A 13,811-nucleotide genomic window follows, 5' to 3' on the forward strand; every position below is an offset into this window, starting at 1 on the left:
TTACAAAGGCTTGATTTATGACCCAAGATGTGATCTGTCCTAGAGAATGTTCCGTGTGCACTTGAGAAGAAAGTGTAATCTGCTGTTTTTGGATGGAATGTCCTGTAAATATCTGTTAAATCTACCTGGTCTATTGTGTCATTTAAAGCTGTGTTTCCTTTTTAATTTTCTGTCTGGATGATCTATCCATTGGTGTAAGTGAGGTGTTAAAGTCCCCCACTATTATTGTGTTACTGTCAGTTTCCTCTTTTGTAGATGCTAGCATTTCCCTTGTGTATTGGGGTACTCCTATGTTAGGTGCATATATATTTATAATTGTTATATCTTCTTCTTGTTTTGATCCCTTGATAATTATGTAGTGTCCTTCCCTGTCTCTTGCAACATTCTTCATTTTAAAGTCTATTTTATCTAATATGAGTATTGCTACTCCAGCTTTCTTTTGATTTCCATTTGCATGAAATATCTTTTTCCATCCCCTCACTTTCAGTCTGTATGTGTCCCTAGATCTGAAGTGGGTCTCCTGTAGACAGCATATATATGGGTCTTGTTTTGGTATCCATTCAGTGAGCCTGTGTCTTTTGCTTGGAGCATTTAATCCATTCACATTTAAGGTAATTATCGATATGTACGTTCCTATTACCATTTTCTTAATTGTTTTGAGTTTGTTTTTGTAGGTCCTTTTCTTATCTTGTATTTCCCACTCAGAGAAGTTCCTTTAGCATTTGTTGTAGCATTGGTTTTGTGGTGCTGAATTCTCTTAGCTTTTGCTTGTCTGTAAGCTTTTGATTTCTCTGTCGAATCTGAATGAGATCCTTGCCGGGTAGAGTAATCTTGATTGTAGGTTCTTCCCTTTCATCACTTTAAGTATATCGTGCAACTCCCTTTTGGCTTATAGTGTTTCTGCTGAAAAATCAGCTGTTAACCTTATGGGAGTTCCATTGTATGTTATTTGTTGCTTTTAATAATTTTTCTTTGTCTTTAATTTTTGTCAGTTTGATTACTATGTGTCTTGGCGTGTTTCTCCTAGTGTTTATCCTGCCTGGGACTCTCTGTGCTTCTTGGACTTGAGTGGCTATTTCCTTTCCCATGTTAGGGAAGTTTTTGATTACAATCTCTTCAAATATTTTCTTGGGTCCTTTCTCTCTCTTCTCCTTCTTGGACCCCTATAATGCGAATGTTGGTGTGTTTAATGTCCCCAGAGGTCTCTTATGCTGTCTTCATTTCTTTTCATTTATTCTGTTCTATGGCAGTGAATTCCACCATTCTGTCTTCCAGGTACTTATCCATTCTTCTGCCTCAGTTATTCTGCTACTGATTCCTTCTAGTGTATTTTTCGTTTCAGTTATTGTATTGCTCATCTCTGTTTGTTTGTTCTTTAATTCTTCTAGGTCTTTGTTAGACATTTCTTGCATCTTCTTGATCTTTGCCTCCATTCTTTTTCCAAGGTCCTGGCTCATCTTCACTATCATTATTCTGAGTTCTTTTTCTGGAAAGTTGCCTATCTCCACTTCATTTAGTTGTTTTTCTGGGGTTTTATCTTGTTCCTTCATCTGGTACATAGTCCTCTGTCTTTTCATTTTGTCTATCTTTCTGTGAATGTGGTTTTCATTCCACAGGCTGCAGGACTGTAGTTCTTCTTGCTTCTGTTGTCTGCCCTCTGGTGGACGAGACTATCTAAGAGGCTTGTGCAAGATTCCTGATGGGAGGGACTGGTGGTGGGTAGATCTGGTGTGCAGAGCTCAGTAAAACTTTAATCCTCTTGTCTGCTGATGGGTGAGGCTAAGTTCCCTCCCTGTAGGTTATTTGACCTGAGGCGACCCAACACTGGAGCCTGCAGGCTCTTTGGTGGGGCTAATGGCAGACTCTAGGAGGGCTCACGCCAAGGAGTTCTTCCCAGAACTTCTGCTGCCAGTATCCTTGTCCCCACAGTGAGCCACAGCTGCCCCCCACCTCTTCAGGAGACCCTCCAACACTAGCAGGTAGGTCTAGTTCAGTCTCCTATGGGGTCACTGTTCCCTCTCCCTGGGTCCTGATGTGCACACTACTTTGTGTGTGCCCTCCAAGAGTGGAGTCTCTGTTTCCCCCAGTCCTGTCTGCAATTAAATCCCGCTAACCTTCAAAGTCTGACTCTCTGGGAAATCCTCCTCCCATTGCCTGACCTCCAGGTTGGGAAGCATGACATGGGGCTCAGAACCTTCACTCCAGGGGGTGGACTTCTGTGGTATAATTGTTCTCCAGTTTGTGAGCCACCCACAAACTGGAATTTGATTTTATTGTGATTGTGCCCCTCCTACCATCTCATTGCAGCTTCTCCTTTTGTCTTTGAATGTGGGAGATCTTTTTTGGTGAGTTCTACTGTTTTCCTGTTTATGATTATTCAGCAGTTAGTTGTGATTCTGGTGCTCTCACAAGAGGGAGTGAGCACATGTCCTTCTACTCCACCATCTTGAACCAATCTCCCCAGGCCCCTCTGTTTTTAAATACCTAATACTTTGAAGCTGCTCAGGATTCCACAGTAGGTCTCAACCAGGCATGTCCAGCAGAATAACCTACAGTGCTTACAAAATAAATACAGTTCCTGAAACTTCAGGTTCCCAAAGTATGTTCTAGGTACCCCTGGAGAACCCTGAGACACTGTAAGAGAGCTGCACAGATCAAAACCACTTTCATAAGAATACTACAATGCTATTTGCCTTTTCACTCTTATTTTCCCTTAAGTGTGCAATGGAGTTTGCCAGAGGCTACATAATGTGATAGCGTAACAGATTGAATGCATATTAAAAATAGCTAGAATAACAACTACATAGACATAAAGCATATAATTTCCCAGCAGGTTTTGATTAAAAAAAAAAAAAGTAAAAAAGTCTCAGTCCAAAAGAAGGCAGGGAAGTTCCTGGTTGTCCAGTGGTTAGGACTATGTGCTCTCACTGTAGAGGGCAGGGTTCAATCCCTGATCGGGGAACTAAGATCCTGCAAGCTCTGCAGTGTGACCAAAAACAAGCAATAACTGTAACTTCTTTTTAAAAAGGCAAATACAAGGTGGGGGGGGTGGACAGCAGAGAAGAAAAGAAACAGAAAAATATGTAATAATGGGAAATAAATGTATGAGAATTCACAGAAGTAAATGGATTAAACCATTGAGTTAAAGGATAAAAATTAATCTAGAAATTATCTTTTAAGTTACTACACATTGTTTATAAGTAAGACTAAAACAGAGTTGGCAAACTACAGTCCACAGGCCATGCTCCACCCCATACCCCACCTATTTTTATATGGTCTTAGGCTAAGAAAGGTTTTTACAGTTTTAAATGACTGGGTAAAAAAGAAGACAAATATGTGACAGTGACCACATGTGGCTAAGATATTTAGTACCTGGCTCTTTACAGAAAAAGTTTGCCAACATTTGTTTTAAAACATAAAATCATTAGATTATTGAGAACAAACTTATGGTTACTGGGGGGAAGGTGGGGGGTAGGAATGGATTAGGAGTTTGGGAATGGCATGTACACACTACTATATATAAAATATATAACCAACAAGGACCTATGTTGTATAGCACAGGGAACTCTGCTCAATATTCTGTAATAAACTAAATGGGAAAAGAATTTGAAGAAGAATAGATACATGTATATGTATAAATAATAAGTAAATAAATATTACGTCTTAAAAAAACCCAAATATCTATTAGGTCAAATCAGTAGATAGTGTTCTTCAAGTCTTTTGTGTCTTTACTAATTTTTTGTCAACTCATTCTATCAATTGTTGAAAGTTTTGAAATCTACTCTAGTTGTGAATTTTTTATTTATCCTTTCAGTTTTACCAGTTTTGTTTGATGTTTTTTGAAGCTCTCTTACTGGTGCATAAAAAAATTAACTAGGGCTTCCCTGGTGGCGCAGTGGTTGAGAGTCCGCCTGCCGATGCAGGGGACGCGGGTTCGTGCCCCGGTCTGGGAAGATCCCACATGCCACGGAGCGGCTGGGCCCGTGAGCCATGGTTGCTGGGCCTGCGCGTCCGGAGCCTGTGCTCTGCAACAGGAGAGGCCACAACAGTGAGAGGCCCGCGTACCGCAAAAAAAAAAAAAAAAAAAAAAGAATTTTTTTTTTTGCGTTTTTGCGTTTTTTGCGTTAAGAATTCTAAAACTTCTTTATTTGCATACTAAGTTTGATCAAATAAGTAAATACAGTGTAGATAAGGAGAACCAGATTTCTTATTGTTAGAGAAAGAAGACACAAATAAGGAAAGGGGAAAGGCTAGAATGAACTCTGTGGTACCAGATTGGACATATCAATATGGAGTCATAGTTTATTACCTTCACACACACACACACACACACACACACACACACACACACACACACAGGTAAGTTGATTCTCCAATAAAAGAAACCAGGGATTCTTGGAGAAATGATTGATTCCAGGGATGAGGCTGGAAAAATACAAGGTGAGCCTGGAGCATCTTATGGTTACAGTAAGTAAGAAAGAACTGAAAAAGAAAGAAAGAGAAAATGGCAGGGAGAAAGAAGAGAAGGAAGGAAGGAGGGAAGGAAGGAAAGAAGGAAAAAAAGAAAGAAAAGATGGGGACTTTGCAAAAGTCATAGGAACCAACCTGAAAGAGCTCCTGGTGACCAGCATTAGAACAACTTAAGCAGCAAATCAGTAACAATAATTTCATATTATGGGACAAAGATAAAATAGATATCCATGAGTTCATATTGATAGAAATAAATATTTTTGGTCTATAATCCAAAAGTATTGTTACTTATTTCTTACTCGAGTTGTTCTGTTTTTGCATTCTGCTCAGCGTTCCACAGCTACTAAGTGGCAAACACAGGGTTGAAGCCAGATTTTTCTAACACTCAAGCCCATGCTAATTCTCCTGTAACCACATACCAGCTAATAAGATACTTCGTTTTACAGTTTACGATCAAGCGGTTTTTACTTGTTTTACTAGCTCCAAAGCTGGCTTCACATGCTTTATTTCTCCATGATGAGTCTTTACCTTTAAAACTGAAGAGTGAGCCCCATCCTCCCATAAAACTCTCTCCTCACAAAAGGAATTTTCATCTATCTTATCTTGATGGACTCATCCTAAGTGTGTGAGTAAGAAGAAAGGTTTTCTACAATCTGTATAAAACCAGCCCTGATCCGTGTTCTTATGTGTGAGTCTGGCAACAATTCTTTCTTTTCAAAGTGGCAGTTGAATTCATCTGGCATAGCAAGGCATCCTAGTCTGAGCCTTACTGATGAATTATGTCTCCACTGGGTTTTTTTCTAAATAATGTTGAATTAGATTTAATCTGAGAACTTCTCCAGTCGGCTTATTTCCTTATAGCAAGTATTGAACTGGATCTCTCTTCTGACTCCCTTGGTTCTTTTCAGATGAGAATAGCCCATCTAATGAGACCTACATCATTCCTGGATTTGAACAAAACCTTCAAAGCCCATGTGACTTAGCACAGTAATAAATACCTCCAATGTAGGTAACAGAAGCCAAGGTAGAAAGAGGTACCAGAACTAAGGCAAAGAGGGAAGGAGTAGGCAGACATTCTTTGTGGTTAATTGCAAATTAAGTCTGTCTGCCAAGAAAAGAAACCCTTCCTGGTATACATATTTCCCCCTTAGGATCTTAACACGGAGTTATGCAAAATCTTTTGATAGTGATTGTCAGTGAATATTGCCATTGTCTTGATACATATTATTTGAAAATTGGTGTTATGGAAGTAATACTCCAGAGTAAGTTTTTATTTGGATGTTTACTCGTCACCCCAAACTAATCATGTTCTAAACTGAACTTACTAGTTCCCTCCTCCCATTTTGTCTCTGGCCATTTCTCTTCCTTGGGTTACCTCGCCCTGGCAGCAGCCTTACCATTCTCATGTTGAACTTGGAGTCATCTCCAGTTTTACATCTTCTTTAAGAGGAAGTACAGTGCTGAGCAACTGGGCTTTGAAGTCAGATCAACCTGGGCTCCTACCCTGAGTCTACCTCCTGTTGGTTACATGCCACTGACCAAGTTATTTTAACCAATTTCCCCTTTGGTTTACTCCTTGGTGATACCAGGAGCATAAAAGTCGCCCTTGCAGCACTATTGTGAGGGTTAAATGAGATAAAGTAAATAGAACATCAGGGCCTGATGCATATTAAGAGTCCAAAGTATTACAATTAGGTTCTCATTCTTAAAGATAGAAAAGAGGGGTTCTTGAAAACATTGCCTGCTTTTTTAACCAAGCCATGGGGTTAGTAAGTCAATTTGAAATTGTACCAGTAACCTGCCACAGAACAATGGAAACTAACAGAGGAAGGACTCAACAGAAATAGTAACAAGAAAACAGCTTGGTTTATACCCACTACCTTCTGGTCAACCAGGCTGAGAGGAGAAATGATTACATGACCCAGAGCAGAATTTCTCAAAGTAGGACGTTTGGGGGCAACTGGCTGGTTGCGAAGGACCAACCAGTGGGCAGGGAAATGCAATGTCCACGCCCACAGTGTTTTTAATTTCACATTTCACGGCAGGCTCTGTATTAGTAACCTACTACGTGAGTTGTTAAAGATTAATATTATTCATTATTCTTATTCATAAATAATCATGCATAAAGTGAGTGCATCCATTTGTTTATAAATTGTAAAGTTCATGCCATGCACACCCATAGAGTTCAAATGCCTACATTTCTCAAGAAAGTTCCAATCTCCGTGTTTTTGCCAGATACTTAAGTAAAGGATATTTCTTTTATATAATATGCCCCACATACAAGTGCTAATAAGTAGTAATTATTACTGTTATTTAATTCCCCGTAACCATTCACTTGCCAAGTCCTAGATATTCTTCCTCCAAAAAGTTTCTCTCTCCACTTCTACCATAACCACCTTAACCCAGGCTGGCATCATCTCACAGTTTGATACTTTCCTACTAACTTTAGGCTCCCTGCCCCTTCTGCTAATCCACCCTACAGCTAAATCAAACTCCCTGAAATACCACTTGAGAGTAGCATTCACTTTCTTAAGATATCTAAATCTAAACACATTGACGTGTCTGATTCTTAAGACCACCATCCGTAATCTGCCCTTCCTATCCAGCTATCCTTAATTCCCACAGTTTGTTGATAAAAATTCTCCCTTCCCAGCAAGCCAAGCTCTTCACAGATTCACAAGGTCTACTGGGAATCCAGGAGTGGGAAGGAGGTGGAGCTTTAATTGTAGATAGGTGGAGATCTTCCCTCCACCTCTCCCAGTCTCGCCAGTCACGATCCACACTCTCTGCCTCCTCTTCCAAACGTTCTTTCCAAACCACTCCAGCCCACTTCCATTTCCCATCAACCAACCCTCAAAGTACTTAAATACTGTGCCACCCACCCAATTCAACACTGTATAAACAATAAATTAATTATGCATTGTCTCACAAAGTTCTTGAACCACTCCGTATAAACTTCCTGTAAATCATCATTTCCTTTCCAATAGATAATTTCCCCAAGGATGGAAAGTACGCTTTATTCAGCTCCTGCATTTTAAAACAGTGAGCATGTAATATAATGAGTTATCACATAGCATACAGTAATTACTATGAGCAAATTACGAGGCATCTTAGCTGAGTTATTTAATTTAATATAACAGCAATCCTATACGGTAGATATTTATTATAAAGATAAATATTCTGAGATCTGAAAACAAAGTGATGTGCCCAAGGTCACAGAGCTACGAAACAGCAAAACCACGAGTTAATTCCGGGAATAACCGATGCTTGAGTCTTGACTGTGGCACGTACTGAACACAAAGTTGACGGGTGAAGGATCTTTAATACCCGCTTGCCCTAATGTATACAACTTCAATAACTTCCCCACCACGGAACGGGGCAGAGCAGAGTCTCAAATCTCAGTAAATACTTGTTGGTTGATTGACTATAGGCAAAAGTCATGTAATTAGCCTAATAAGCTCTTAGCATTTCAGTGATGAAGAGAGCACATGACTACCTTTTCCAACACCACTGAGAATTCTTTCAGCTTATTTTCAAAAACTTGGAGTTCTACTACACATTTTCCACTTGGGGAAACGCACAAAGGCTACCCAGATGAGAACAAAGGGATGCTATCTATTCAGAGCTTGTAATAGCAATGGGAGTCAGCCACCATCACTTGTGTCTGGCAGGCAGCAGGGAAGTGGGAAAGCTTTATGTTGTAAAAAGGCAAGGCTTCAGGAACGCCCTGATTGGAAGTTGTTGGCTTGAGGGACGTGGCGTCGAGCTAACCAGAGAGGGTAGTTCATGGGATGGGTTTGGGGAGCATATGTACCTTTCTGTGTTTGGCCCTGAGTTGAAATGGATGTGGGATTGACAAAACTAGGAAAGCTGGCGGTCACTGACCAAGTTCTGACCTTTCTGGGCCACTTGCTGCAGAGACTGTGGGTCAGAGATCCATTGTCCTGGCCATTGTCCGTTGGTTTATTCACTCTCTCACATTTAACTCTGAGCCACGTTTTATCCTAATTTATATTTTGCAGGTATGTGGAGTCCTGCTTTTATTGGTTATTATAGAAATCCAACTTGATTTGTTTCCAAAGACTTAAGTTTATTGGGTTAATAAATTGCTTTCTTGGGAAATGCAATTTTCTATAGAGGCTCCTCATTTCTTAAAAAATAAGCTTTTCTCCCAAAAAAAAGTATGAAGAAGCAATTAAATCAGAAGATGACTACAAGCGTCACTTTTCCTACATAAAGCACTCAGGGAAATTCTAGTGCTAACAAAGAATGTTATTCCAGCAGCCATAGGTTATAAATAAGGACATTGGCCTGGTTTCAGTATAGATTACAGTGAACCCTCGCCCATAATCACACTCAGCACTATTTTAAATCTCTGAAGGTTTTGACATTTGTAAAGTTGTTGGGGTTTTTTTCTCCCACTTTTACAAGATTCTGCCTAGCTTGTTTCTGAAAGTACCTAAAATACAAAAGGCAAAAATCCCACAAGATAATACACGTACTGGGGCAAGGGTTATACAGGAAACCGTTGTGCCTTCTTCTCAATTTTGCTGTAAGAGCAAAACTGCTCTAAAAAGAAATGTTAAGTCAAAAAAAAAAAAAACCCTATTAGGTATCATATTTTTTCATGATAGCAACTCTATACCCAACTCATTTGAATTTTTGTCAACTAGTTTTGTCAAATCCAGGTGTTGAAGGACTTTATTCTCTGAGACACTTATCTTTTTTGATGCTCATTTCACTGAATCACAAGCCAATTTCTCCAATTCTCTCTCTCTTTCTTTTTTTTGGCCACACTGAGTCTTCGTAGCGGGCTTCTCTCTGCCGCGCATGAGTTTAGTTTCCCCGCGGCATGTGGGATCTTAGTTCCCCGACCAGGGATCGAACCCACGTCCCCTCTGTTGGAAGGTGGATTCTTAACCACTGGACCACCAGGGAAGTCCCTCCAATTCTCTTTATGCAGCTCATACTGGGTTGGAAATTACAACTGGTTTTATTCAAAGCTTTAGTCCTGGGTCCAAGAGAATACAGTACTTCATTATTTAGAATTGTGCCATTACCTGTTACCTGAAAATTATGGACAAGTCAGCGTATGCTCATCCAAAAAAAAAAAAAAAGCAGTTTTCTCAGGAAAAAGGTAAACTAAGAATCTTTTTAAAAATTAGGATTCTTAAAAATTAGAATTAATTAGCAGGCAACACTTTGTGCTACTGAGTAAACCGAAGGACATGGAAGCTGACCTGGTTTTCAAGAAGTTCTGATCTAGTCAAGCATCACAGTCCTAAGTAAACACACGGAAACCACCAGCCCAGGTAGAGTGGAAAGAGGGAAATGCAAAGTACTGGAATGGGATCATACGCATGTGGGCCAGGAGTGGGAACATCAGTGAATAAAGCTTCCCAGAAGAGGCCAGTCTTTAGCCAATTCTTGAACTGGCAGAAGCATTTATGATAATAAATATATATTGTAGAGTATTTTAAATATGTTCTACACACCCTAGGTGGGCAAGATAACTCACCTACCCACTGCTACTTAACTTGATGTCAACTTTCAAGCGGTACTTCCTGCCACTCCAAACTATGATTTAAATGGGGTCTTAAAAGGGAAACAAGTTCGGAATTCAGCATCGCATTAGCCCAGCTGCCGGTTCGAATACTATGCCTTAGGAAATAGTTCGGCATATTGTCTTCTAAAAGTGCTTCTAAAACAATTTTTCTTTCTCTCTTCTGCTGCCATAAAAATGAAAATAAGAAATTCCTATATGCCTGGTGTTAGAAAGATAATAGTGAATTAAGCAACATGAACACACACACACACTCAATACACATCTTAATTCTCGCGATAGTATTTGCACTGTAGCTCAGTTGAATGGGTGAGTGGTAATGGTTCAGGTGTAGTTTTGAAATTCTAGCTCAGTCTGCTTTTTCTAGTTATGACTATCAGCTAAGTCATCTGCATTGGAGGTCAGCCCTGGGAGAGAAGGGAAAAGCTTTGTTTCTGGCCCCCAGGCCACTCTTTCCAGGGAAGGAGAAACGCTTTCTTATTTCAGTCCCATAACAATCATCTCTTTATGTGTCCACCTTCCTCACACTAGACTGTGAACCTTTCCAGGGCAGGGGCTGAATTCCCCACGGGGAGATCAAGGAGAGACTGCATCAGGGGGCTGGATGCCTGCACGGTATATCTGCCCACCTGCGTCACTTTCTTTCCTTGGCAAAGTCAAACCTTTAAAGCATTTACAATTTTGGCTTCGCGGCAGCCATAGTGGAATTCCTTCTATCAATAGTTTAACAACGGCTTTAGTTGCTTCACCTCTGGAACCAGCAAAACAGCCCTAACGCTCTCCGCTTGTGTGTGTCTGTGTGGTTACTGAACACTTAGTGTGTGATCTTCAAATTTCACTGTCTGACGTTTCTAGTTTACCAGCATTTGGGGAATAAATGCCCTTGACAGCTGCACTTGAGCTGGGTTTTGGTGATGAACTAGACCAGAATGAGCATGCCTCTGGGGTAGGATGTGTGGTCCCATCTGTTTTTTTGGGGTTTTTTTAAATCATGTTTTCCTTTTAATTGACATGGTTTCCTCTCTCGGGTGCTACTTTGGTAATGATTAGGCGCCCACCTCTCAAGAACGTTGCATCTGAACAGGCTGAGACAGAGCCAGTGTGAACACAGACCGCAAAGCAGGGCTTTCGGAATAAAAAGAACAGGAAAAAACAGCCTTTCTCTTCACTTACAAAGGGAGTCACTCAGAGGGTCCAAAGCTCTGTTTTCCAAATATAGAAAACCTGGAGCTCAATGCAACTGGAAACCAAAATATATCAGAAATGAAGCAGAGTGCTTCGTCCAATCCTCCAGGTCTGATCATCCCGCCTCTTCTACAAGGAATGGCCCCCCTCCAGCATTTCTAAAGGAAGATGTTTTGTTTCGATTTCTCTTTCCAACTGGGTATAAAATCTACTAAAAGGGATGCAATGAATCAGAATAAGTCCGCTCACTCACAAGATACTCCCAGGTAACGATTTTTGGTTTCTGAGATTATTCAGCACATTATTTCAAAGTGGCAAAATTCAGGACAATCAGAAGAGAATTCAAAAGTGGCAGCTACATTCGCTGATAGGTTCAGGTGAGACACACATACAACCCATTTTTCAGTGTATATGTCAAGGGGCCAAGACCCCTGATCAGCTCAATAAGTTATTTTGTACATTACAGTGCACAGAACAACAGAGGGAGAGACACTTTCTTGGAGGGGTTCAATCTCTCTGAAGGAGGCTGGAGCCCAGCGCCCAGGGCCCTCATTAGCTGGACCTCTTCTCTTCTTTGGTTGCGATGGCCTCCGAGACAGCCGTTTCCTCTAATCGATCCTCCTCCTCCTGGGGATAGAGGTCCGGGTACTTCTGCATGCACTCCTGCATGGCCCGGATTGGTCTACACAGTCCGACCCCTTGACATCCTCTGTGCTGCAATGGAAGCGGGAGAAGGCCGCCTTGAACTGTTCCCCACACGGGCCTCCGGCCACCACCCCCCTCCACCCCCCCGCCAGGCACGGGCAGTTGCAGTTGATGTCGTCTCGGTTGGGTAGGATCGGTCTGTGCTCCTCGTACGGATCATTGGGGTCGTCGGCCACCAGCTCCGCGCTGCTTGGAGTTTCACGGTCTTCTCTGGTCACCAATGTGATTCTATCCTTCCCTTCGTGCCGGCAGTAGGCCATGGTGCAGCCCGGCGCTCCGACCTCGCGGTGATTGCGGCGGCGGCCTCACGCCGTCAGTCCCATCTGTTCAAGGCTGATGTTGAATAACTGATAATGAGAGACCAGACTCAAGTCTTGTCCTGGTAACAAGACTGTTTGTAACAGCAAATCCCACTTAACAAAATACTACAGATAAATGGTATCTCTTTGAATGCCTGGTGTAGTACTTAGAGGCCAGTTTACAATTTTTCAATTAAAGTGATTCCTTCTTGGTTGCATTAGTGACAAGAAAAAAGGGACACTTTATTTATTTATTTTTTGGCTGTGCTGGGTCTTCGTTGCTGCATGTGGGCTTCCTCTAGTTGCGGCGAGCAGGGTCTACTCTTCGTTGCGGTGCGCGGGCTTCTCATTGCGGTGGCTTCTCTTGTTGTGGAGCACAAGCTCTAGGTGCGCGGGCTTCAGTAGTTGTGGCTCATGGGCTCAGTAGTTGTGGCTCACGGGCTCTAGAGCGCAGGCTCAGTAGTTGTGTCTCACGGGCTTAGTTGCTCCGTGGCATGTGGGATCTTCCCTGACCAGGGCTCGAACCCGTGTCCCCTGCATTGGCAGGTGGATTCCTAACCACTGTGCCACCAGGGAAGTCCCCCCCAAAAGGGACACTTTAGAAAGAACAGCAAATCATCCGGGTAGAGATATGTTAAGTATAAACAATGATTTCAGGAGCAAGACTAAATATGTAATCACTTTCTCCTTAACTTCAGTGTCAAACTACTAATGATCACGAAATAAAGTTAAAGAATGTAGAAAAAGGAATAGAAGGAAGGAAAGAGCTTTTGTACTTTTTCAGGTTTATCAGCCAGTTTTCTCCTTCCCAACACTATAGCCGTATTATTTAAAATATAGAATGAAAACCCATATGTATTAAGACATGCTTGTTATTCACACAGCAACCCAGATTTGAAGAGAAAGATTAATAAAAACTAATTATGGCACAGAAATAGAATGAGAATTAGAACTCCAGTTTCTCTCGGTGTTCAATCATATTTTTATCAGCCTTAGAAACTATAAGGGAAAAATCCAAAATCAATAAAACCAGTAATTGATGGAAATGTCTTTTAAAGGTGCAGCAATGGATATAAACTTTCTGCACACAATTTTAACGGTAGTGCTGTTTTTCCCCAACATTTCCTAGATCTGTGGCTTTGAGCCCGGCCCCATGCTGTCAGTCTGCTTTTAGCACATCATGAAGGGAAGATGGGAAACACTGCTTTTGGAACTGCGTGACAGGATTCTCTAACACAGTGCCTGAGTGTGTGCTTGGTATCTTACCACTTGACTTAAAAACCACTTTGAAACTTTGAATTAGGATCATCAATATAATAATTTGACAGCATTCATTCCCCTTGGTAATAAAACGTGATTCTTTTTTGGATTCTCTTAGCCTTACCAAAAAAACAGAGTATTCAAAGATCTCCAGCACAAGTTCTGGCTCAAGGACACTTTTGTTCTAATATATATTCCTAATATAGATTTGTGTTTGAAAAACATTAATATCCATTAGCCTCATAAATCTCACCATTATAATTTTATTTGTCCTTATTATTAATCTCGTATGAATACTGAGGATCAAGGAATTGAAGTATAATTCGATT

The 13,811-nt window shown here is 41.1% G+C and overlaps 1 pseudogene; it reads right to left on the minus strand.

Moving 5' to 3' along the window:
- Window positions 1-11,770: 11,770 nt before the first annotated feature.
- On the minus strand, window positions 11,771-12,183 carry LOC132440176 (mitochondrial intermembrane space import and assembly protein 40 pseudogene; annotated as a pseudogene).
- Between the last annotated feature and the right edge of the window lie 1,628 nt (window positions 12,184-13,811).

This window comes from Delphinus delphis, chromosome 17, assembly GCF_949987515.2.
Source record: "Delphinus delphis chromosome 17, mDelDel1.2, whole genome shotgun sequence".
In the NCBI taxonomy this organism is placed as follows: domain Eukaryota; kingdom Metazoa; phylum Chordata; class Mammalia; order Artiodactyla; family Delphinidae; genus Delphinus; species Delphinus delphis.